Source organism: Rattus norvegicus, chromosome 6 (assembly GCF_036323735.1).
Source record: "Rattus norvegicus strain BN/NHsdMcwi chromosome 6, GRCr8, whole genome shotgun sequence".
NCBI lineage: Eukaryota > Metazoa > Chordata > Mammalia > Rodentia > Muridae > Rattus > Rattus norvegicus.
Window position 1 is genome coordinate 132,609,053 of NC_086024.1, and position 24,084 is coordinate 132,633,136.

The 24,084-nt window shown below is 51.0% G+C and overlaps 1 protein-coding gene and 1 long non-coding RNA gene across 8 annotated transcripts in view; one reads left to right on the forward strand and one right to left on the reverse strand.

The window, feature by feature from the left end:
* Positions 1–24,084, reverse strand: part of Bcl11b (BCL11 transcription factor B) — a 93,156-nt gene that overhangs the window by 10,085 nt on the left and 58,987 nt on the right. The window lies entirely within an intron of this gene.
* LOC103692704 (uncharacterized) lies at positions 18,015–18,890 on the forward strand. Of its 2 annotated transcripts, XR_005506241.2 has the most exons (3): positions 18,015–18,392; positions 18,487–18,588; positions 18,726–18,890. It is a non-coding gene; the product is annotated as an uncharacterized LOC103692704 (long non-coding RNA). The 2 variants fall into 2 exon arrangements; XR_010052354.1 differs by having other exon boundaries at positions 18,025–18,392; positions 18,487–18,890.

The window sequence follows — 24,084 nt, forward strand, 5'->3', positions numbered from 1 at the left end:
CACACACTACAACTGCTAAGGGGGCTGCACAGTTCCATTATGGCAACCAGTATAACCATTATTCAGGCGACAAGCAGATCTCATGCTCATTTAAAATCTGCCTCCTTCCCCATGGGGCTGAAGAGGTGGCAGAGTGGTTAAGAGCACTGACTGCTCTTTCACAGGACCCTGGTTCAATTCCCAGCATTCACGTGGCAGTTCACATCTGTCTGTAACTCCAGTTCCAGGGGATCTATTGCCTTCTTCTGGATTCTGCGGGCACTGCACGCACATGTCACACAGACAGAGAGTATTGGCGAGGAACGGCAGAGGTAGCAACAGACAGTGGGAAATCTCTACCGTGAGCAAGGGCGAGCTAAGCACACTACAGGCTTCGTGCAATACTCCCACGGCTCAGAAAGCACAACCGCCATCAGTTCCACTTTACAGATAAGGAAACTGAGGCCCGGAAGAGATGAGGAGATCTGCCTGATGTCCCCCCCACAGCTGGCACGTGGCAGTGTCTAGGTGGTACACTGTACGGAGAAACATTGCTTAAGAGAGAAGTGTCTGAAGCTCGAGGGCCTAGGACAGAGGTAGGCATGTGTTTCATATTTTTACCTTTCTCATCTCATCGTGAATTAAAAAAAGAAAGTTGAGATGAGGAGTTGCTGTAGGCTAGAACTGCGGTGACTGAACGCATGCCGACCTGCTCCTGAGAATGGGATAGATCCACAGAAGGATGGTGGCTCTGACAGTGACTGTGGGGATGCTGTGTAGGTGACACCCGGTGATGCACTCAGCCAGCCTCGGTCTAACAGACAGACCCATCTGCCCGTTTACTCTCCCTGCAAACCTTGGAATCCTCTTTGGTCTGTGCTTCAGAGAGCCTTGAGCTCGAGCAGTGGGAACCAGAACAGAAAGGACCAAGTGAATGTGTAAGTTCTTCCTGTCATCGTGGGTCTTTACCTCATGGATGGACACCCCTATGTGCTTCATGCCCCTGAGGCAGCTAAGTGCACACAGTACACAGTCCAGGGCAGCTGGAGGTCACCTCGGAGTTACTTAGTGAGAAGGAGGAGCCTCGGAACTGGGGCGATAGCTCAGCCAGTGAAGTGCTTGCCTTCAAAGATCTGGGTTCAGTTCCCAGATTTTATTTTATTTTTTAAATCGGGGTATAGCCTCCTTGGCCATTTCTGAGCTCCTCAAGAAAAATTTGAGAAGTGATTGACATCTGAGGTTGTCCTCTGACCTCTAACACATATACACCTCTACCCCACCACATGCACACAAACACGCACACACACACACTCAAGCCCACACACACAGAAGAACATGCACTCACACATGCGTGTAGACACAAACACATGCACATACACATGCTTACTCACACATGCACATGTGCATGCACACATATCAAGTCCACACGCACACAAGAACACTCATGTGCATGCACACAGGTACACATGTGCATGGACACAAATGAATGCGCGTACACATGCATGCACATACACGCACGCACACACGTTGAGCACGCACAGGGTTGTATGAGTGGTACTGAGGGAAAATTTAGGTGCTAACTGAAGATCCAAGACTAAGAGTCTGCATTACACCGACTTCAGTCCTTCGCCCCCATAACTGCACACCCTGACCACGTACAGAAGAAAATAGAGGTTCTGCAGGCCAGACTGACTGGCCTCGTACTATCCGCTCAGACTTCATCTTGTGGCCGGATTCTAAGCTTATCTTGTCAAGTACTAGGACTGCAGCCCACCCCACACCCCCAGGGGTGAGGATCATGGGTGTCCTTTAATGTCTCTGTCCTGTGGTCCTGCAGTTCGACATAGCCTGGGACACTTCTTTAGCTTAGGCAAGCAGAGACGTCCGTTCCCTTCAGACTTGACACTGCAGTCAAGTTGTTGGACATCAAGGAAGCTTGGGCTTCTCGCTAGCAAGGGGGAGGAGGCCTTCCTGGGTTGTTTCTTGTGGTAAAATTGCCCAAGATGGGGTCCCCTATCTTCTACTTCCTGAGTACATAGCAGGTGACTCAGGGGACACAGAAAACTGTACGCCCTGCCACCATGATCCATGCGTTTCCCCGTGGTATGTGTCACAGAAAGTGTTCCTGCCAGCTTTTCGTGGAATACCTGTCTTCTCTCTCCCTGCCTGAGCGTCCACACGTTGTCAGGCCCTTTTCATGCCAGACACCAGACTGGATCACCATTCTCTGACCTTGGTCTTGTTACCTCTGAACCCCGTGAGGAAGAGTCTTTAGACTTTTTAGGAAAAAGAAAACTGAATCTCATGGCAGGTGAGCGGGCCCCCGCTATCCTCACACCATGATCCTCATAGCTTGTTAACTGGGAAGGCCGGTATTCGTACTCAGACCTGCCTGACTCTGGCTCACTTTGTGTCGTTACTCACAGCCAACGACCCCTGTCACAAAAGAAGGGCTGGCCTGGCTCTGCCGCTGGCCCTGAGGGGGCGCTTGGACCAGGCAATGCTCGGTCTTTTCTACTTGGCCCTGTGAACACCAGAGAGCTGGACAGGCAGAGAAGCCAGGTAGTTGGGTTCAAGTACAGGAAATGGTGAAGCGGATGTAACATTGAATCTTATTCTCTTCCCCTGTGTGGGACCAGCGCCGCACAGATGACCACGTGGCTTCATCTACCAGGTGTTAAGTCACCCTGGGAGAAAAAGCTCTGTACTTACCGCCTTCACCACAGTGGCAAACCAACTGCCATAGTCCCCTCAAGAGCCAAGTCTTACTGGAAATGTCAGTGAGTGTTTCTTCCCTCCCCTCAGGAGGCCACAGGTTGGGGTATGGGCATGGTGTCCAGTTAAGCGTTAGACCCAGAATATTGTCAGGCTGAGACAAATCGACTAGCGGACTTCAGAATTACCAAGGGAAGAAGCAGAAAGATTGGGGGTGGGGCTAGAGGTTACAGTCAAACTAAATATGAGAGAACCAGAGGTGCCGGGATGAGGAGAGAGAGGAGACAGGCCTACAAGACAGAGGCAGGCCTGCAAGGGAGACTTTCTGAGCGCGCCTAGGTGCAGGACAGGTAGCCATGATGGAAAACACAGCCCTGCTTGCTGCAGAATGAGAGAGAAGCAAGAGTTGCCACAACCGCCCCACAGAACCCAGAAGTTTTACATTCCAGAGCCGTGGATGGAGGGCCAGCCCCACCTACTCACTCAGCTTCCCAAACTAAACTAAGTGTTGAACGTTAGCAATCAGTCTGTTCCCAGGAGTTCTGTCCCCAAGGTCACACCATGCCTGGAAAGGAAAACTGTTCCTTCGTCCAATGTCCCGAGCAACTTCCAGGTGCCCTCTACCCTTGTGGGGCCACATGCCTCTCTCTCTACACTCCACAGACTCGTAAAGCTCTGTGAGCCAGGACCACTGAATATCAGGAGACGGGAGAAAGGCTGCTTTCATGGAGCCTACAGTCCAGCAAGATGGTGGTGGTTCCATGACTTCCAGCAAGGGTTCAAGCACCCATAAAGAAAGGCGAATCCTGGCAACTTGGGAGCCCCAGGGAAGGCCCTCTGAGGACACCCTCATGCTGACTTCAGAAGGGAGAGAAAGGACAGGCTAGCAGAGGAAAGGCAGTGCCAAGCACAGAGATGGGGCCCTCCATGCAGAGGGGAGACCCTGGAGGTGGAACTCGAGAATGGGTTTGGAGCCTACCAGAGGGAGGACCAAAAATGTGGAGAAAAGTAAATAACTTAGCCAGATAACAAACAAATTCCAATTTCTAAAAAAAAGAAAAGAGAGAGAGAGAGAGAGAGAGAGAGAGCAATTTCAAACCCACACTCAAGGCCCATTCAAGACGAGAACTGTTTGGGTCTGCAAAACGAATCTCACTACAGCAAAGGATGCTGGTAAAGCCCTTGGACAGTTCCCGACTGGATGATACCCGCCATCACCAATACCATCACCACTTTCCCAAATGTCGAAAGGAAAATAAGAACAGAATGCCAAGCCAATCCACGAAGGCCTGTAATGTAGGAGGTGGCCCTCTAACCGTCCCTCAAGCAGGTCGGTTATCATGGCAAGCCTCCTCTCATTTGGCATCTGAGAACCGTGAACCCACACCTCCAGGACCAGGGTGATCTAGGCAAAGTGAAAAAGACGTTCAACTGTGGGCACCATGCACCCCACGGGTCCCCAAAACAGCTTTCCTTTCAACTGTTCAACTTTGTGGTCAGAGCAGGTGTGCAAGGTCAGGCTGGGAGAAACAGACACCCAGCTCCGAAACAAAGAGAAATTGCTGACCGAGAGGTTGATCCGAGTGCAGTGAAAACAGGGGTGTTTGTCACTGATATGGAGGGTGGGGGAGGACGGGGCAAAGGGCACAGCTGATCTTGCAAACGACAGTTCCCCTGGAGCACCCACAACAACTACAGTTGGTCACCCTCAGAGCCCTGGCCTCCCGTGAAGTCTTCAAGTTCATGGGAGATCACCTCGGGGTTCCACATAGTGGGATCCCTTGAAATCTGCGTGTGGCAGGCCCCTTGGAACCACACCCACACTTCTCCAGGGGGTTCTTCTTCTTTCTGTGTGTGGGTATGTGTGCAAAAGTGTGTAGTGGAGAGGTAATCAGAGTCTGTCTGTGCAGAGGCTGGAAGAAAACCCACAATGCTGTTTCTCAGGAGCCATCCATCTTGGATTTGGTTTGTTTCCTTTTGAGACAGGGCCTCTCACTGTCCCTAGAGTTTACTAAACGGACTGGACTGGCTGGCTAGAGCATTCCAGGGACCCGCCTGTCTCGGCCCCCTCGGCCCTGAGATCACAGGGTCATGCCACCAGGCCTGGCGCTTTTGTTCGTTCTGCTTTGTTTTTTTCATAGGTCCTCAGGCTTGCAAGGGAGAGCTTAACCAACTGTGCAGCCTCCCCAGGCCCCTCCTGTGAGATCTGAGGTGCCGATGGACAAATTCACCTGAACGGTTGTGCCATTCCATGCCGCCCCCACCTAGCATGGGTTTCTCAAGAACTCTGGAGCAGGACTTGTATAGAGAAATGTGCCAGAAACTGGGAAAACCATACTTAATCACTTAATGGCCAAGATGCAGTGAATCAAGGAAGCAAACAGGAAAGGCAGAGAACCCCCGCAGGTGTGTGGGAGCCTCTCCGTCCGCACCCCATTCTCTCACATACCAAGTGAACCTCCTCACTCAGTCCACGCGGCTTTCTGTCCTTCTAGGAGACACAGGATATCTCACGTGTGCCGTGGCTTCTCTCCCAGGAAACTCTCCCTCCTTCCTTCCTTACCTTAAATCCACAAAAGTCTCCACTTTTTACCCCAAGAAGTATGGCCGGGGCAGTAAATCTCGTTTTAATGGAGTGTACGTTTAGCTGTGAGGAGGTAATTGACGTTATGGAGAGCCTCGACGCCCGAGTTATATAGGTTAGCTGATGCAAAGGGGACTCATTACCAACACACTACAAACAAGTCGTAATATATGTATATTGTTGTGAGTGGTGTTAAAGAGGAAGTGTTCCGGTCCACGGGGATTGATAAAGCTCGAGAAAACAGCAGATACGCACTTGTAAATTTGTCTCATTTGTCTCCGAAGCTAAAGGTTATTCCCTTGTTCTGAATTTGTAATAAAAACACGCTAGCCCAGGGTTTGTGGAGAATGTTTGAATATTTAAATTGTGTGTAATGATAGGCAATTATAGGGTAAAAACTGGACCCCGTGAATGGGAAAGCACCGTGCGGATCACAGAGCACTCCCCCACGAACCCCCCGCCCCCCCCAGCCCACCCCCACCCCCACCCCCACCACGATTCTTTTATCTTTAATGCATTTCGTGAGCGCCGCCACCCCCATCCCCCCGCAAGGGTTGAGGTGCACACGCCGAATTCCACAGCCACTATGCAGGGAACAGCTAGACTTGGGTCAGCCTGGGTTAGTTCTGCTTCCTTCAGTGTGCAGTGTGTCTCTCTGACCCCTGACCCCGGATGGAAGCTGAGGTACACAGCCCTCCTCAGAGCTGGTGTCAGTCAGTGCTGCTGTGGCTGAGGGGACAGCAGGCTGGGTGTGAGGAGGAGGAGGTACAGAGGGCAGGATGAATTTCCTCCACACACACACCCCCTTTCCGCCATATTCCCTTCCCCCAGGAGGGGTTGGCAGAGAGCCCCAGCTGTGCCCACAGCCTGGGGCGGGGACAGGGGTGGCGTTGTGACTCTTAGCTGCAGCCCAGGTGCCCACCTGGCCCCCGGCCGCCAGTCTACCCAGGTTAACCAACTACAGTGTAAGAGTAACTCCAGCCAGCTTGTCACCGAGCACAAAAGTCATCAGCCAGCGACTGCTCTTTTTTTTTTTGCACCACAATTAAGACGAATCAATACGACGTGCCACAAATGGTATTTTACTCTCAATAAGAACTGGAGCTGAGTTTATTCAGAATATTTTAGCGCTTCCCCGGGGGATTTTGGGCCGACGCAGATGGCAAATAAAGTAGTCAGCCTCAGGCTACAGCACATTATGGTAATTCTGATGTCAGATGTACTTTAATATACAGCTCTATTTAATCACCCCATTATTTCGCATTTCCATATGAAAAACCTGCGGCTCTTCTGCACAGCTTTCTCTCGGCCTCCGTGCCAAGCTTCCTCCAGCCCTCTGCCGGCAGCCGGGCTGTGGTCATCCTCATCAGGCACGGCCCTACGGCACTGGAGTTTCCGGGTGCCCAGATGAGCCGTTAGAAAATCGGAGGACTCGGATACAGGCCAACATCGCCACCATGGAAGACAGAAGTTGAGTGCACGCTCACATAATTTAAAAAAAAAAAAAAAAAAAAAAGAGGGATGTGGAAGTGACACCTCCCACCCACAGACACATCTCTCTCTCTCTCACACACACACACACACACACACACACACACACACACACACACACGGGCACGGGCACTAACAAGGAAAGACATTAATGTCACACAGTGATTACAGCTACGCTTACAATATATCCTCCTTCAAACACTAACAACCCCAGTATGGTTGCTGGGTAGCCTAGCATCTATGTCCAGCCATGACCTGTGACCCACACCAGCCGTGCCCACTGGTCCTCCCAGTATCCTGTCCACCACCCTAGAACGGGAGAAAAATGTACACAGGCAGCCAGGAAGGCTGGCCCAACGACAGAGGAGGAGGAGGAGGTTGGAAGGGGCGGAGCTGTAGACTCACAGCCCAGAACCATAGGTCTGAGGCCAGAAGGTCCCTGAACCCGGATGTTGAATCAGAGAGCCGGAAACCATAAAGCTCAGACCCTGGGGCATGTGGGGTCCTGTGGATTCCACATATCTGCAGAGCCTCGGGCTGGCTGGTTGGCCAGCTGGCTGAGAGCAGCCAGTGGAAGCCAGAGTTTTGGCTGGGACCAGGAAATCCCTCTTGTGTAGTCACAACCAACGTATTCCAAAGAAGTTGGGCACAAAACCCACTGACCACCCAACTCTAGATTTCTTCAAGATGAGCCCCCAGAGGGAGGCAGTGACACCTGACACCTGGCCCTACGTCACAATGACGAATCAATTTAAAGACACAGAACGAGATTCTTAGAAACGGTTACAGTATGGGCCATTAGAACAGGCTATGCCTGGGAGCAGGCTGAGTCTGACTCCTAAGAAAGGGGTGGGGGTTGGGGGGGGTGTTTCCAAGGAAGAAGGGAAGTAGAGAGGGAAAAGGAATCGGGGAAGGAGGGAACGAAGCCAGTCCCAGAGAACATCCTACCAACCTACAAACTTCACTCACCAAGACAACTGGCTCCTAACTGTAATCCCAGCACCTGGGAGGCACGAGGGTTACTGCGAAGTAAAGGTCAGCCTGGGCTACATAGTCAGTTCTAGGACGGCCTGGAAAGAGACTTTGTCTTGTCCCCCTCCCCTAAAAAAGAAAGAGAACCACTTCTCCCAGCAGTGTTCTTAGGGGCTCGGAATGGGAAGACTGCAGAGAAAACCAGCTTGATCCTAGATGCCTGGCCCTACTGAGCACACAGTCAGCCTGCCACCAGGGAACCCTGCTGCCAGTGTGGGACACATCAAAGTCATCCTGTAGCCAGGGTCAATCATATCACATATTAAAATACGCTTTGGATATAAAGATCAATCTTGATTTTCAGGGTCTTATATTCCTTTCTGTTGCAATTTTGCAACGTAAAGGTGGATCTTCACACTCCTGGCCCTTTCTCTGCTCTCGGAAAACAGGCTAGACCACTAGCTTTCCATCTTTCTTTCTTTCTTTCTTTAGTATAGAATAGAGTTTATTCAGGGCATGGGGAGGGGAGTTAAGAGGGTGGTATGGGTAGAGAAAGACAGAGGCAAAGAGAGAGAGGGGAGAGGAGAGGAGGAGAGAGAGGAGAGAGGAGGGCAAAGAAGAGAGGAGAGAAGGGAAGAGAAGTAGAAAAGTAGAGGTCAGCCATGAGCACGAGTAGGGGGGAGGGATGGGGAGAGAAGGGACAAAGGGGGAAGAAGGTAAGATCAAGAGAGCAAGAGAGCTAGTTTTCAATTTCACTCCCCCTCCAGGGGCCTTAATCTGGAGACATTTTGATTGTTGTGTCTACAAGGAACTGAGGGGGGCAAAGGCCTAGGAGGCCAGGATACACTGGCCATTCCTCCCGCACACTCAGAGTGACTCAGCCCCAGGTATGCAGCCTAGCAGGGAAGCCGTCCTGTGCTGGACTCTTCAGCTTTGAAACTGGTCCCCACACCTAGCAGAACAAACTTCACAAGAAAGGTGAGACAGAGGCGAGGAGGAGAGAGAAGGGAAGGGGAGGTTACAACAGGCAGCCAGGGAAGACAGCGCTCGCATCACCTCCCTTTTGGTGACGAAGCTCAGGGCCGATGGCAACCTTGAAGCCTCCATGCCTTGGCAAGGCAGCGTGAACAGCAAAAGCGGGTCGAGATCCTGACCCTGCCGCAAGGCCTGCCCACCAAGCATGCCTCTGTGGGAAGGATGCCTCCCTCCAGAGCTCAACCACCACTGGGGCAGGGTGGCAGGGCTGCCCTAGATTTGGCAGCTCAGCTGAATGCCCTGCAGAAGCCGCTTCAGGAGACGAAAAACCCAAATACACTTCCTGAAGTCGGAAAGATAAAAATACAGTTTCTGCTGCGTAGACCACTCTGTGTTATACGTGGGGAGGTGGGGGAATGACCACGCAAGCATAAGTGATTAAAAGAAAAAAAAATGATCTAGAGAGATTATATAAAAAGCGCCGTGAAAGGATGCTCACCATCCTGGGGCCTTCCAGAGTACGCTGCTTCTGGGCTATTTTTAGAACAATCACTGAAGTGATTCTTCTTAGTTGTAAAAACACTCCAAATCAGAAAGTCAATTTTTCCTCTGTTTGCAGAAGTGAGCTGGCTCCTCTGGACGGAGCACGCGTGTTTTGCTTGGCGCCTGTTCATAAGACTGTCTTGGCAGCGTTTCCTTGGAGTGCGCACGGTGAACCTGGCTCGCACACACAGTAGCACTTTCATTTGAAGCGCCCCAGCCACGCTTCCCTAATAACAGCCTGGGAACTGAAGGAAAAAAAAAAAAAAGCCCGAGAGCCCAGCCCTTTAAATGGGGAACAGAGCAGGGCTCTGGGGCTGGCTCGCCACAACAGGGACTTGGGTTCACGCCTTCTGTCCAGAAACAAGGCTGCCATTAAAAGCGGGAAACAAAACAATACCAGTAAACTTTCTGGTGACAGCCACAGGCTAACTCTCATCTCTAACCTGACCCCATCCCAACCCCTGAGACACGTACACACACACACACACACACACATACACACACACACAGAGGCACATACGCACTCATACACACTCTCTCGCTGACTCCTTAGAACATGATGCTACCCCGACAGATGCCAGGTTCCCCAATCACTTGGGGTGGACAGACCTGGCTCTCTAGCTCCTTTGCCTTAGCTGAATTTGAATGAGTGAGCTCTAGTCTCCTCAGGCATCTGTACTGAAGATGTAAGGAAGAGGCCGGAAAGGCATGTGAAGGGCTTGCATCCGGTCACTGCTCTGTAGACAGAGCTCCTGAGATAAGACTACCATGGAGTGAATGGCTGTGAATGAATGAATGAATGAATGAATGAATGAATGAATGAATGAGTGAGTGAACCAGTCAGGAGTAAATTAGTGATTGGCCCGGTGAATGGTTAAGCGGTGAATAATGAATGTGTGAGCGACTGAAGACCAACAAGGCAGGACTACCAGGTCCTGTCTCACAACCCCGGGCGAGCAAACTCCGTGAGCCTCTCTCTCCACCCCTGGCCCGTTTGTCCCTGCAACCTGGAGCTGCCATTCAAAGCAGGACTTGCAGGCTCAGTCTCCATCCTCCTGCAGCATCAAGAAATGTCGCTCTTTGGGCCTCTTGGAGCTGGCTCGGCACTACCCGCTCTGTTTCACACGTTCCCTTTTCTTTCTCTCTCTGCGTTGTTTACAAAGGTTTCATTATGTTTTCAACTAATCAGAAAGGCCCCGCTAATACACAATTAACATGTGATTATAAAAAAAAATTAAAATAGCTTCCAGAAGAAGGAAACATAATTAGGTAGAGAAGGCTTTTCAATAAGAGCTTGCTTTAACCCATTGTCAGAACACAGTCTCCGTTCGTCCACAATGCCTGGAACAGATGCCAAGGGCAGAATGTTAAAAGCAAGAGGGAGGAAAAAAAAAAAAAAAGGACATTATTCTAGGGGAAATAATAACCCACCGCTTGGCACAATGTGCCTGGAACTCAGGTTCCGGCAGCAGAGGGGCGACCTCCCCCAGTGCACTTACACGCTGTAGAAATACTTCCCTTCCACAGATGTAAAGTGAATGCCTGTGGCCAAGCCCAGGACAATCTGAACAAGTGTCCGGTGTGGAGGGGACAATGGGGTGCACGCAGGTCTCAGAGCCCACTGCTAGCAGAAGTGCTGGGCCACGGGGAAGTGCTTAATTGCTGGCATCCCATGCTCACTCCTGGTGGTTTTCTTTTAAATAATTTGAGTTCAAATTCCAGAAGGGCTCTGTCTCCCAAGCCAGACTGGATCTGAGACAACTGTCTGAGAAGCCAGTGGGCGAGTCATTTCCATCCCTTTCTCCCGCTTCCCCCCATCACTCTAAATCTTCCTTCACAGCCCTCAGATGCATCCCTTTCATTGGTCCTGATGTTGCTCAATCCAACTTCAGGCACTAGAGTGCAGGATGGTCTCTGCCCATCCACACAACCTCAAAGCAACCTGGGAATCTGACAGTCCCCAAAACATGGGGGTTTTGTGAGAGCAGAGCATATCCCTGACCCATAATGCATCTGGGGCTCACGGCAGTTCTCCCAAACACGGTGGAAAAGAAGCAAAAGTCTGCATGCCCAGGGATCTGTCTCCCCTCTACAGAGGCTCAGCCTAGGGCTAGCTGCAGGCTTGACTCTCTGGTTCCCCTACTGATACAGCAGGACAGACAGTGGCACCAGGAAGGAGCCTGGGGTATGGTCAGCACATCATCATCCTATTTCTGCCCTACAGAGTCACTCAGAACCCCAGCCCATGTGATCTGTAAAGAATCTGACACCACAGCTCAGTGACCTGGGCAAGACCACCTCACTTCGTAGTCTGCCCCTCATTGTGAAATTCCTTGTCTATGAAGAAGCCTTGGAGGAAAAGAGAGAGAGAGAGATTTGAAGGGGATATGGGGGCTAGTCCTAGAGGAAGGGACGGAGGCAGCCATGTTCAGGTCTGGAGGATGTACTCGTGAGCCAGCCTTTAACCAAGGGGCATGCTATGCTGTCTTCCAAAGCAACAGCCCAAGGAGGAAGTTAAGAGGCAGCCGTGAGCATGAGACGCCCCACCGTGCTCACATGGCTCCCATCTTATCATGGCTCCCAAGGGGTGCAGGGGAGCCAAAGCACAGGAGTGAAGCTTACTTAAGACCACCACTGACAGGACTTCTAGTGGGATGGAGCCCCGCCCTTCCCACTCTAGCTGGCCCAGACTCAAAATCTCTCCCTGGAGGGCACAGAAGGAGAAACTGATACTACCTAATGCAAAATGACTTCCATGGTGGCCAATCTAGGTCTTGGGCCTTAGTGTCCTGCTCCTCCAGTGAAGGGAGCTCTCTGTCTGCCAAATCGAGTGTGAGGTTTGTTCTCCGAGCGAGTCAGCCTGGGCTCCCTGAATTACGAGTCCTGCTCAGCAAACCAACCACGGCAACAACCGTGTCTCCACTCTGACCCACATAGAAAGAAGGGGGAAAGGCCTTCAATGGCTCCCAACATCCCCCCGGCTTCCTCTGTGGCATTCTTTCATACTTCTGTCTTCTCCCACTGTTGTTGGTGCCCAGAGGAAGAAGCCACACTCCCAGCAGCCACCTGGTTCTGCTCTACCCCAGGACACTTCTCTGGGCTTAACACCCTCAGTATTCAGTCCCCTGAGGCTTGGTGAGTGCCTTTAGCAATCCCACATGAGGTTTCAACCACTTTAGCTTCCAGTCTGAGAGCGCAAAGCCTTAAGACGTAAGGCGACCTTTCAGAGACCACAGAGTTCACCCCATCCCAGGAGCTCTGCCACAGGAACACTCAAAACACAACACAGATACTACCCCTTTGTCTGCACCCCCAGGAAGACTGGTCTCTCACAGGCAGGAGCCCGCCCCACTCATCCCTGAAACCCTATCAGCACACAGCACACAGTAGGTACTCAAGCCATTCCTGCCAGAGATCAAATGAGAGGCTGTTCAAATTTTGTGGTCGGCCCCGCCCTGCGTGTCTGTGCCACACACAGCAAGGACTGACAATTCCTCCCAGATAAAAATCTGGAAAGAAGTCGAGAAACAATTAAAACTAGAAGCTAATAAATGATGGAGAAACCCAGGAGCCAAGTCCTGGCCCACTTCCCAGTCTTCATTCATGCATCAAAAAAGCCCCAGCGGTCCGAGGCTTTGAGAGGGCAGCTGGGCAGTGGGGCTGTCCGGGGTAATAGAAATGAGGTTGTGATATGATCGAAGATGCTCATTGATTCCCACAGCAGACACTATCTCCCGGCGCACCCCCACCCCCACCCCCGCCGCCTGCCACATCTCCCCAACCAAGCACCCTTCTCCGGGAACACGTGACAGATGATCTTGTAACCAGGCAACCAGGGGGAAGAAAGGTTCCCAAGTTCCTCCACACAAGCAAGGGAGGATGGTCGTGTTCTTTGCACCGTAGCTACTGGCTGCAAGTATCTTTTCCGGGTCTTACAGAGAAGGACAGGGGCAACATTTAAACACCTCGACCTCCCCGTCTGCACCAGGTGGGGCTGACCCAATCTGCAACTGGAAGCGCCCTGTTCTCCCCAAACATCATCACCTAAAGAGCTTGCAGTGTCAGGCCCAGGACGTTGTGTTTCCAGAACATCCTCACTGAACACGGGCTACCTTCACTTTCCTTTCCTGACCATGCTAGGCCCCAGCTGTGGCAACAGGCCAGTGCCTACCTACCCTCAAGGTAGCTGGAAGTCTGACTGTACTCGAGGGAAATGCCCACCTTGTCAGAGTACATGTGGGTGTCTGGAGAAGTGGGAGGATATGAAGGGGTCTTGAGGCTCTCAGAAGTGAAACTGAACCTTGAAGATGGTCAGAGTGTGCACCTGCAACTCTAAAAAACTCACGATGCTTTTCAGAATGGAGGAGACACCCCGAAACCCAACACCTACTGCTTACTTTGGTATCTCACCTGCTGGGTGTTTTGGGGGTGTTCAGGCCCCACCCCTTAGAGAAGAGATCCTGCCATATGAATTGGGGTGCTACTGAAACCTAGGCTAGATAAAAAGAACCTACTGTGTGCCGGGAACATCACTCAAATGTCTCTATGCTTCAGGGTTTACCCTACTACCTGGAAATTAATCTTTGGGTTCACAGTTGGAAGAACCGAGGCCTCAAACCAGAGATAGACGCCATGGGCCGGCCCTCTGCCTTCCTGGTCCGGGGGTCCTTAGGTGAACAACTCAGTCTTTGCTCCCAGTCACTGAGCTCTAAAGCACTGTCTATACAGAAGGCTGAAGACAGAGCCAGAAACAAGGAGAAGGTATGTGAGAAGAAAAGGTCCCTGGGCAGAGGACGCATAGCGTGGGGGACCCATCGAGTACCAAGCAGGACCCTGGAGGCTCCAGACCCAGTGGCCCGTCCTGTCAGTCAGTATAAGCTACTATGCAAAGCAGGGACCCTCGATTTGAATTCTCATTCTCTCTCTCTCTAATATCCATAGTGCACCTAATAAAGAAAATGAGTGAGTGTGAGAGATGGGAAATCGGAAAGAAAGTAATTTTTTCTTTATGTGACAAGGCTCTAGCCCCTCTGGGTGTCAGAAGGTGTTGAGGGGCATTCCAGAAGGAAATGAAGACCTAGCTGAGGAGCGGGGGAGGGGGGTATGGGGGGGGAGTGAGGGGGAGGGAAGAGGGTCACCTGCATATCTATCGAGCTCCTTGTGGTAACATGGACAGGCCCAGCCACCCTCGCCCCCACCCAGCCCCATGCACAGAATAGGATTATTACCAAAAAAAACAAAAACAAAAACAAAAAAAAAAAAAGGATTATTACCACATCTATCGGAGTGGAGGGGCCTGGGACTGGGAAGCCATCAGTTTACCAGCGGCATGAAGAGACCCAACCCTCACTCAGACAGTCACCTCCAACACGTCCCCTACCCTGGGATCTGGGGGTCTGAGGGTCCTGCCTCCCCATCTGGAGCCCCCAGAAGGGCACACAAATAGCACCAATCTAAGCAGAAGGTGCCTCCCAGGACACAGGGGTGTGGAACTCTGTTGGGAATCGATCAATCACAGCCCGCTGACACTGGTATCCTGAGCACATCCTATTACGTCTAAGGGCGGAATGGTTTTCTGGGAAGAGAAAGGCAAGAGCTAATGAAACCACAGGCTTGGCACAGGCTGCTGGCACAGGGTGCCCAGCCAGAAACTTTCTTTTCCCATCAGCAAAAGTCACTGAAACTTTGGGGCTTGGGGGGGGGGGTCACTGAGTTTTCTGCTTTTCAAAGCTCAAGTTTGTCTTGATACGCAAAAGATACAGACAGGGATCTGGGAGAAAACATAAATGCTGTTAGAACAGAGAGCCAGCATTTTTATTATTATTATTATTATTATTATTATTATTATTATTATTATTATTATTATTAATTTTGCTGTCAGACCTATACCAGCTACCCTGTCACACGGCAGACTCTGGATTCATCCTTGTCCCTCTTGGCACGTCCACCATCCCCGGAAATGCCTGTGGTGCCGCCATTTTTAATCGCTGTGTAATGTTCCCTCCTCCTGGGCTGCTTTCCCTGTTCTCTCACTATGGGAATCTACCCCTTTCCATCTTCCACTATCACAGGGACACCATAGGTGTTTGCATGTCCCCATGGGCCTCTACGGTCAGTCTTCATGGTGTCCTGGAAGTCGCACCCCTAAGACAAGGGGACTGAACACTCCTGTCACAGACTTCAGCATCTCTGGACAGTCCGGGACACCCTCCCCCAGGTTCCAAGGATACCGGCCTCCCCTAACAGAGATCAGTACTTAGGAGAAATTTCCCACCGTGCCGCAAATTACCATGGGAAAACATTGTTCATCTAGGGCCGGGGGAGGTGGACTCTCCTTGTCCCTGCCAGACACGTCGCCATCTCGCAGGGCGCGCCACTCCAGAAGCTAGCCCCCGTGACATGCCTAGACACCTCCCGCGGGCTCCCAAGTCACAAAACAATGCTTTGCCCACAAACAATCATGTTTTGAAAAGCAAACAGACAGAGCACGGCTGGTCCTTTCCCAACACTTTCCACTTCCTGGAAACGAATAAAAATAACGAATAAAAATGTTCATTACTGAATTATTCACTTTTCCTCCCCGATTCACGTCCTGGTAATTACCGTGACCAGCCTAATAAAAACTGCTACAAACCGAGGGTCAACTGGCAGTTAGAAGTGTTCATTTTCATCTCAATGTATTCATCTCTGGTTCCTAATGGCCTCATTTTCTCCCATGCTCCTTAATAAATACCACTGAATTACAGGTTAAATAGCTAAATTAAATTATTGCAATTATGGCGTGCAGAGCCCTGAATCCGGGTTTACCTTTCCTAGTTCAATTAGAGACGAAGTTTCAACAGCGGCGGAATCATGATTGCTGTCAATAATATCGACGCCGAGAGTCTCACCCAGATATTTGGTGGGGTTTTAGTCTCCCTTCTCATGTCTGAGGGGCTGATTGGAGTACTCTCCAGCGCAACCAAATCGCACAGTCAAAAGTGGGTTTTGGAAATCAACCACAAGACATAATTGGTCCCTTTCTACTGGAAAGAGAGAAGACTTAGCAGGGTTCTGGCTACATGTTCTTGTGTGTGTGTGTGTGTGTATCTGTGTGGGTGCATGTGCATGCATGTGTGTATATATGTTTGTGTATATGTGTGTGTCTGTGTATATGCATGACTGTCTACGTGTGTGTCTGAATGTGTCTGTGTATATATGTATCTGGGTGCGTATATGCATGTCTGTGTATATGTTATGTGTGACTGTATCTGTGTGTGTGTCTGTATATATATATATATATATATGTATATATATATATATATGTCTGTCTATGTCTGTGTATATGTGTGTCTGTATCTGTATCTGTGTGTGCCTGTGTACATGTGTCTGTATCTGTGTGTCCATCTGTATGTGTGTATCTGTCTGAATCTGTGTGTGTGTCTGTGTGTGTGGTATGTGTATCTGTGTGTGCATCTGTATGTGTGTATATGTGTATCTGTCTGAATCTGTGTCTGTCTGCCTGTGTCTGCGTGTGGTGTGTGTGTGTGTGTCTGTGTGTGCATCTGTATGTGTGTATGTGTGTATCTGTCTGAATCTGTGTGTGTGTGTCTGTGTCTGTGTGTGTGGTGTGTGTGTCTGTCTGTGTGTGCATCTGTATGTGTGTGTATGTGTATATCTGTCTGAATCTCTGTGTGTGTGTCTGTCTGAGTCTGTGTGTGTGTGGTATTTATCTATGTGTGCATACATGTGTTTATGTGTACACAACCCCATTTTCTAAAGGGAAAGCACATGTCAGCACACAGATGGACCCTTCTCTTACTCATAGCACAAGCCCAAAGGATTTTCCTGGTCCACACTAAGGAACTTCTCCATTATTTAAATATATTCTTCAAATGCTTGTTGCTTTTACCTCTCCCCAGGATTAATTATCCAGCATCCTCTATAAGACAGAGTATCTTAATAATACAAAGTGCCTGAGAAGGAAAGAAAAATAAATAAATAAAAAACCCTGCCAGTTCTTCTTCCCCAAATTGCAAGCTACAACAGTCTATTTCTTGTGTAACAGCTCCCCCTGACTTCTCCATCCCTCAGCTTCAGAGGCAAGGAATTCTACCAGGGACAGGGACTCTGGTCTTTTCAAAACAGCACTGCTGTTATGAACCAACACAGAGCACAGGTGGGTGGTAAAAGCCCAAGAGCCCACCACCAAGAGTATGTAGACATCCAGATGTGGGTAGGAGCCCATAGTCGCGAGAAGAGCCCTTGATCCAGGCAACGAAGGCCAGGTCTGGTCAGAGCTAAAGAGACAACAGATTCCCTGGTGGGCAAAGGAGGGGACCCAGTGTCCTCTTTACTCAGAAGCTCCAAGCTCTTCAATACTGCTAAGTGCCCAAAACCAGAACCCACTGCCCAACCCAGGGGACATGAGCTGTACCCAAGACCCTAAGCACACTGTGTAAGTCTTCACACTTGCTGAAGGTCTGAGCCCATATCCCCGAAACAGAAAAGGAAGCCTCCACGTAGGCCCAGTACAGCCAAGGCAATGAAATGGTATCCCATTGCCCATGTGTTTAGAGTCACAGTCATAGCTCCAGACCCCTACCAACCTGCTTCAAGACCTAAGCCATAACCTCCCTTCCCTGCCCTCAGGGACACATGTCCCTGGCCTAGGGCAAGAGGTTGATACAGCTGTTGTTGGCCTACCATAGAACAGATCATAAAGAACCAGAGAGCCTGGAGTTTCCAGAAGATTCCAGAAGGTAAGATCTGTATTCCACTGACCTATAATCTGGGGTGTTCCAGGCCAGCACAGAATATACTGTTGACCCAAATACTAGTGACCCAAAATAAAGTGAAGCAGGAGCTATAGAAGATGCAGGCCCCTCCTAGAGCATACATGACCATACAGGGACATAGGCTCAGCTAGCTCCGGTAGGCGTGGAGAAGGCAGAACACTGTGGCAAGGCAGACCAGAAGGGACACATGCCACCCCAGGATCCCCAACATAAGGCCTAAGAATACTTAGTCCCTTGGGCAGGCGGCCAGGGGTCTGTGCCAAAAAGTCTATCTACCCTCAAGCAAGAGCTGGGCCAGCTCTGAAGAAGGTCAGGAGATCACAGTGGTCAGTAAACAGCAACCTACCCAACACCAGGTACACACATCTAGACTCAAGCCTGGCACCAAGCCGAAGAGCGGACCAGCACCACCATCCACCTCATGGTCCATCTGAGGTGTTTCTTTCCCAGGCAGAGACGAGGAAGTCTAGGGCTCAGAGAGGTGACATGATGAACCAAAGACCACACAGCTGGAAACCGCTGGATCGTGACTAAAGGATTGTTCCCTGGGAGGTGAGAAACCTACCCTTACCTCAGAGCAGAGCTTCTCAACCTTCCCGATACTGCGATCTTTCAATACAGTCCCTCATGTTATGGTGACCCCCCCACCAAATTATTTCATTGTTACTTCATAACTGTAATCTTGGTAGTTACGAATCATAATGTGAACATCTGATATGAGACCTCCGGCACAACCCACAAGTTGAGGACCCCCAGTCCAGAGCAATGCGTCTGCTTTTAGATGGTACCCGTGGGTCGGCTGGACCTCCCCTCTGCATTCTGTCCAGAAGAAAGAGCATCGCTGTTGATGACAAGTCTCAGGACTCTCCTTCCTTGAACTCTATGCCCTGGCGTCTCCTCCACAGTGCTCTGTGGGGTGGAAGAGGCCTCTGTCCCCATGACAGAGGCTCTGGCTCTCAGCTGACCCCCTGACATCCATGCTGCCCAGCACAGCATGTTGCTCCCTGTGCCAGGACCTACACACAGACAAAGGTCCCCAGTGGATACCAGGGAGAAGGGACAGCTTCAACCACACATTCCAGAGACCCTTGCTAGGCCTTACACGAGATCCTTTCCTCAAACTGAGAAGACACCCGACATTGATTAGAGGAGTTTATCTTGGCTCACGGTCAAAGGCAATCAGTCCACCATGGTAGAAAAGCATGGAGATGTCTCACTCAGTCGGGAAGCAGAGAGGAATGTGGCTCTCCGCCCCTGTCTCCTGTTTCATTCACTCCAAAGTCCCAGCCCACAGAACGGTGTTCCCAAATTCTAGGTAGGTCTTCCCTCCTAACTGAACCCTCTCTGAAAACACTCTTAGGCACACCCAAATGTGTGTCTCCTTGGCGACAGCAAGCATGGTCTGGATGACCAGTGCAAACCATCCCACCTTGTGATCCCTTTCATCAAGGAGGAAACTCGGGGGGACGTTTTATTGTTATTTTTCCCTCTGTGGTGAACTCATCCAGAAAGGAGGTTCAGGGTCTCTGCTGACCACCTGCTGGAGTTTCCGTCAGAGAAAGCTATGGGTGGTGATTCAGAGATCTTCCCAAAGCATACCTCAAGATAGAGAAGAGAACAAACCCAGGCCCACACCAGAAGACAGCAATATTAACAGCTCCATCCTAGGAGGGAGCCTAAGGGGGCACCAGGGGAAGACCAGGGGCTCACTAGTCAGAAGGGTAAAGGTCACTTAGCTCAAGAGGCCTGAGGAGAAGGGAGAGGTTGCCTCTTAGCTACTGGAACCCAAGTCTATCAGCACTTCCGGGCGAAGGGTGACTGAGCCTACTGACATGGTATATAACCAGGTTGAAGGTAACCATAGGTCTAGAGCTTATCTAGAGACAAGCCTGAGTCTCTCCATGTTGGCCCTGGGCTCTGTTAGGGAAGAAGACAGCCTAGAGCCTCTAATGCACCACCAAGCCAGCCCCTCCCACCCAAGCGCTCTGGGGAAAGGACAGCTGCTAAGAAGCCATTTCCACGCAGGGCCAGCTCCCAATCACCTCCACCCTCGCTGGCCAATGTCCGCCCGGCTCTGACAGGATAAATAGCAGCTTCTTCAAGCCTCTACGATGCCAGGGAAGGCATGAGGCTGAGTTTAGCCATGTGTTATCTCATGAACCCCCTCCCAGGCCCTGTTCTTGTATCTGCAGCCTTAGAGGGCACAGGCTCAGCCCCGATAGAGAAGCGTCTAGAACGAGTTCTCCCTGGATCACAGACGCCTTCCCAGCAGCTGATAATGGGGGTCTAGGACAAGAAGAGACGGCGGGGTCCATGGGTTTCCTTCCTTGAAGTTTGGGTTGACGAGGTTATGGGAGAGGGTGTGCACACTGGAACCCTGAGGACCAAGGCAGGGAAGCTGGGTTCTTTGGGAGTATTCATTGAACAAGCGTTTCCCAGGCACCCGCTCATTCTGCCCTGGGAAGACCCTGGCACACCAGTTCATCCGCTCACCCAGTGCTCATTCATCATTGGCTACTACACAAATGCTGACGACTGCATCCGAGGGTCAGGCAATGAATTGCTGGGGAGGGTATTAGGAAAGGGGACGCCCCCAAAGAAGACACCTATAAGACATTAAGATAGATGGAAGGAAGGAAGGAAGGAAGGAAGGAAGGAAGGAAGGAAGGAAGGAAGGACAGGAGGGAGGGAGGGAGGGAGGGAGGGAGGGAGGGAGGGAGGGAGGGAGGGAGGGAGGCACAGCCTGCCGTGTAACTAATACTACTTGAGAATCTCAAGCCCCTGACTATCAGCAGCATCCAGAAAGCCTCACCGCCTCCCACCGTTTGGCTCTACAAATGGAGGCCCCCTTTCTGAGGAGCTTCCAGATGCTGCCCAGCCTTAAAGCGTGGATCTTTTTAGGCTTTCCAGGTCAGGGAAAGAGGCTGACTCTCATACAATGGGCTTCAGGCAAGAGGCAGAGTCCTGGACCCAGAAAGCCGTTATTCAAGGTGGCTAGCCATGCCGGGGACTGAGGGAGGAGGGTCTGAAAATGAAGGCAGGGAGGCTGGAAATCCTGTGACCACCACCTCCCGCTCTGACTGGCTGCATCTGAGCTCATCCTGTCTGCAGAACCCAATAGCTACGAGGGAGGTGGCTAACCAGAGGAAGACACAAGAAGGGGGGCCTCCACACAGAATGCACAGTCCCACCATGACGCCGCTGGTGCTCCTGGAACACTCTGTTAACATAACACAGTGACCCAGCACCACCTGCCCAGCCCACAAAGTATTGAATAAATCCCTCAACTGCCAGATATAGTACCAGGCAGGCCAGAACCTGACAAGGGTCTAGAAACCACACAGGCAAAGACCTAAAGGAACGTTTTAGAGAGAACTGAAGTCCAGTGGGTCCCTGACAATGGCCAGGGAGGAGGGCCAGCATTCCACATTCAAAATATAAAAGCCACGAGGAACTCCTAGAACCTTGCCACCTACAGTCACATAAAACAAGCACAGTTTCCAGATACAGAGCCTAGATAAAGCTCACACTGTGTGCTATAGCTTCTGCCCTCAGCAAGAGCATGCTTGGACAGGTGTGCTAGACCCCAGATCACCTGCCCATGGGTCTGGTCACATGACCTCTGCAAGCAGATAATATTCTGACTACTTTCCAGCTGATCCTCTCGGCGCAGGGACAGAGGAGGTCCCAGACAACCCAGAAAACCTCCAAGGACCTTGCTGGTGGCCAAGGGAGCCATGAAGCTAGTCGTGACTGTGTTCTTATCCTGGGCTAGTTCTTAAGAGTAGCATTTCTAGAGGGTCTCAACCCCTAACAGTCAACTTCCTGAGATCCCCAATGAGTTGCTGTCACTCTAGGGATCCCCACATTCAAGCAGGTATATCCAAGCCAAGATCCTTCGACCATAATCCAAGGGTAGTTATGAATGCCGCCCGACCCAAACAAAGACCTCTGAACTTAAAGCATTACAAGATGTTTGTAGGACATGGCGAGGCACGCCTTTGATCTCAGCACTTGGGAGCCAGAGGTAGATCTCTGAGTTCAAGGCTAGCCTGATCTACATAGTGAGTCCCAGGATAGCCAGGGCTACATAGAGAAACCCTGTCTACAAACAAACAAACAAATAAACTTGTGAGTGTGGCTTTTCTTATAAATCAATTTTGCGACTCCTGGGAAAGCTCTGGTTTGTGGGAATGTCGTTTTGCAATAGCAAGCGGTTGGACCGGACTGAACATTTAAAGTCTGTGTTCCACCCAATGGCTTTACTTCAGTCAAGCCAGGCTGACCATAGGAGCACCTAGGGAGAAGGAATATCGGAGTCCCTCCTGCCTGCCTGGCTTTCATGAGCTCAAGGCTTCCTGTCCCCAGGAGGAATGGCGCCAATTCAAGGGATGCTTGGCGTGGCCGTACCTCATCCAGCCATCCAGCGAGGGCAGGAAGGTGGCAGTATGTGAAATAGGAGAGAAGACAGAACCAGCATCTCCCCCACCCTACAATCGGACGGACTCCCCTGCAGCAAAGGAAACAGCAGCCCTCTTCTCTATTCCCAGAGCAGCTTGGGTCCCCCCACCACAGAGCACACGCCAGACACCAGTGACAAATGCCACCACAGTAGCCCTATACAGAGGATCCTGAGGTGAGACAGTGAGGGCCTGCTGGCATTCACCAGAAAGAGTGAGACCTAGGGAAGGGACACTCAAGTCAATGGGGTTCAGCTAGTGACACCCAGGATGGGTTGCTTCATTAACCCCCAGATACACTCGCCTCTCTAGGCAAGAAGCAAATGGAGACCCAAGGTGCAGAACAAAAGATGCACGGCTTCCACTTTAGGGTTAGGGTGTGTGTGTGTGTGTGTGTGTGTGTGTGTGTGTGTGTGTGTGTGTGTATGTGAGAGAGGGAGAGAGAGAGAGAGAGACAGAGAGAGAGAGACAGAGACAGAGACAGAGAGAGACAGAGACAGAGACAGAGAGAGACAGAGAGACAGAGACAGAGACAGAGACAGAGACAGAGAGACAGAGACAGAGACAGAGAGAGACAGAGAGACAGAGACAGAGAGAGACAGAGAGACAGAGACAGAGAGACAGAGAGAGGGGGAGAGAGAGACAGAGAGAGAGACAGACAGAGAGACAGAGAGACAGAGACAGAGAGAGACAGAGAGACAGACAGACAGAGAGAGACAGAGAGAGAGACAGAGACAGACAGAGATAGACAGAGATAGAGAGAGGGGGGAAGAGAGAGACAGACAGAGAGACAGACAGAGAGAGAGAGACAGAGACAGAGAGAGAGAGAGACAGAGAGACAGAGACAGAGACAGAGACAGAGAGAGACAGAGACAGAGACAGAGAGAGACAGAGAGACAGAGACAGAGAGAGACAGAGAGACAGAGACAGAGAGACAGAGACTGAGAGAGACAGAGAGAGAGACAGACAGAGACAGACAGAGAGACAGAGAGACAGAGACAGAGAGAGACAGAGAGAGAGACAGACAGAGAGAGACAGAGAGAGAGACAGAGACAGACAGAGACAGACAGAGATAGAGAGAGGGGGGAAGAGAGAGACAGACAGAGAGACAGACAGAGAGAGAGAGACAGAGACAGAGAGAGAGATAGAGAGAGAGAGAGATTTACAGAGGTCATGCCCATGTTAGAGGGGTAGAGGCTCTCACACTACAGTCAGGAGTTGAGCAGCCCAGGCACAGAGCCTGAAGTACGATCTATCTGGATCTTTGTCTAAGTTAGAGGCCCTTCCCTCCTCATCTAAAACCGTAGGATAAAACCTCCGGCACTTGCGGCTGGTGCAAAGCTCTTCCTCCAGGGCCAGCCATGCTTCCCACTTTGCCATGGCTGCCAGGTAAAGTCTACATCCCTGCAGGGCTGACTACGGGGACACAGCCTTTCCCATCGCTTGATGGTGTGATTTCTACTCCCTTCCCTTCCGAGTGGTGCATGGGTGTGGGTGTGTGTTCGTATAGTGCTCGTGTGTGTGCGTGCGTGTGTGCGTGTATGTGTCTCTCAAACCCAAACACTCAATCTTACGTTTTGAGATGCCT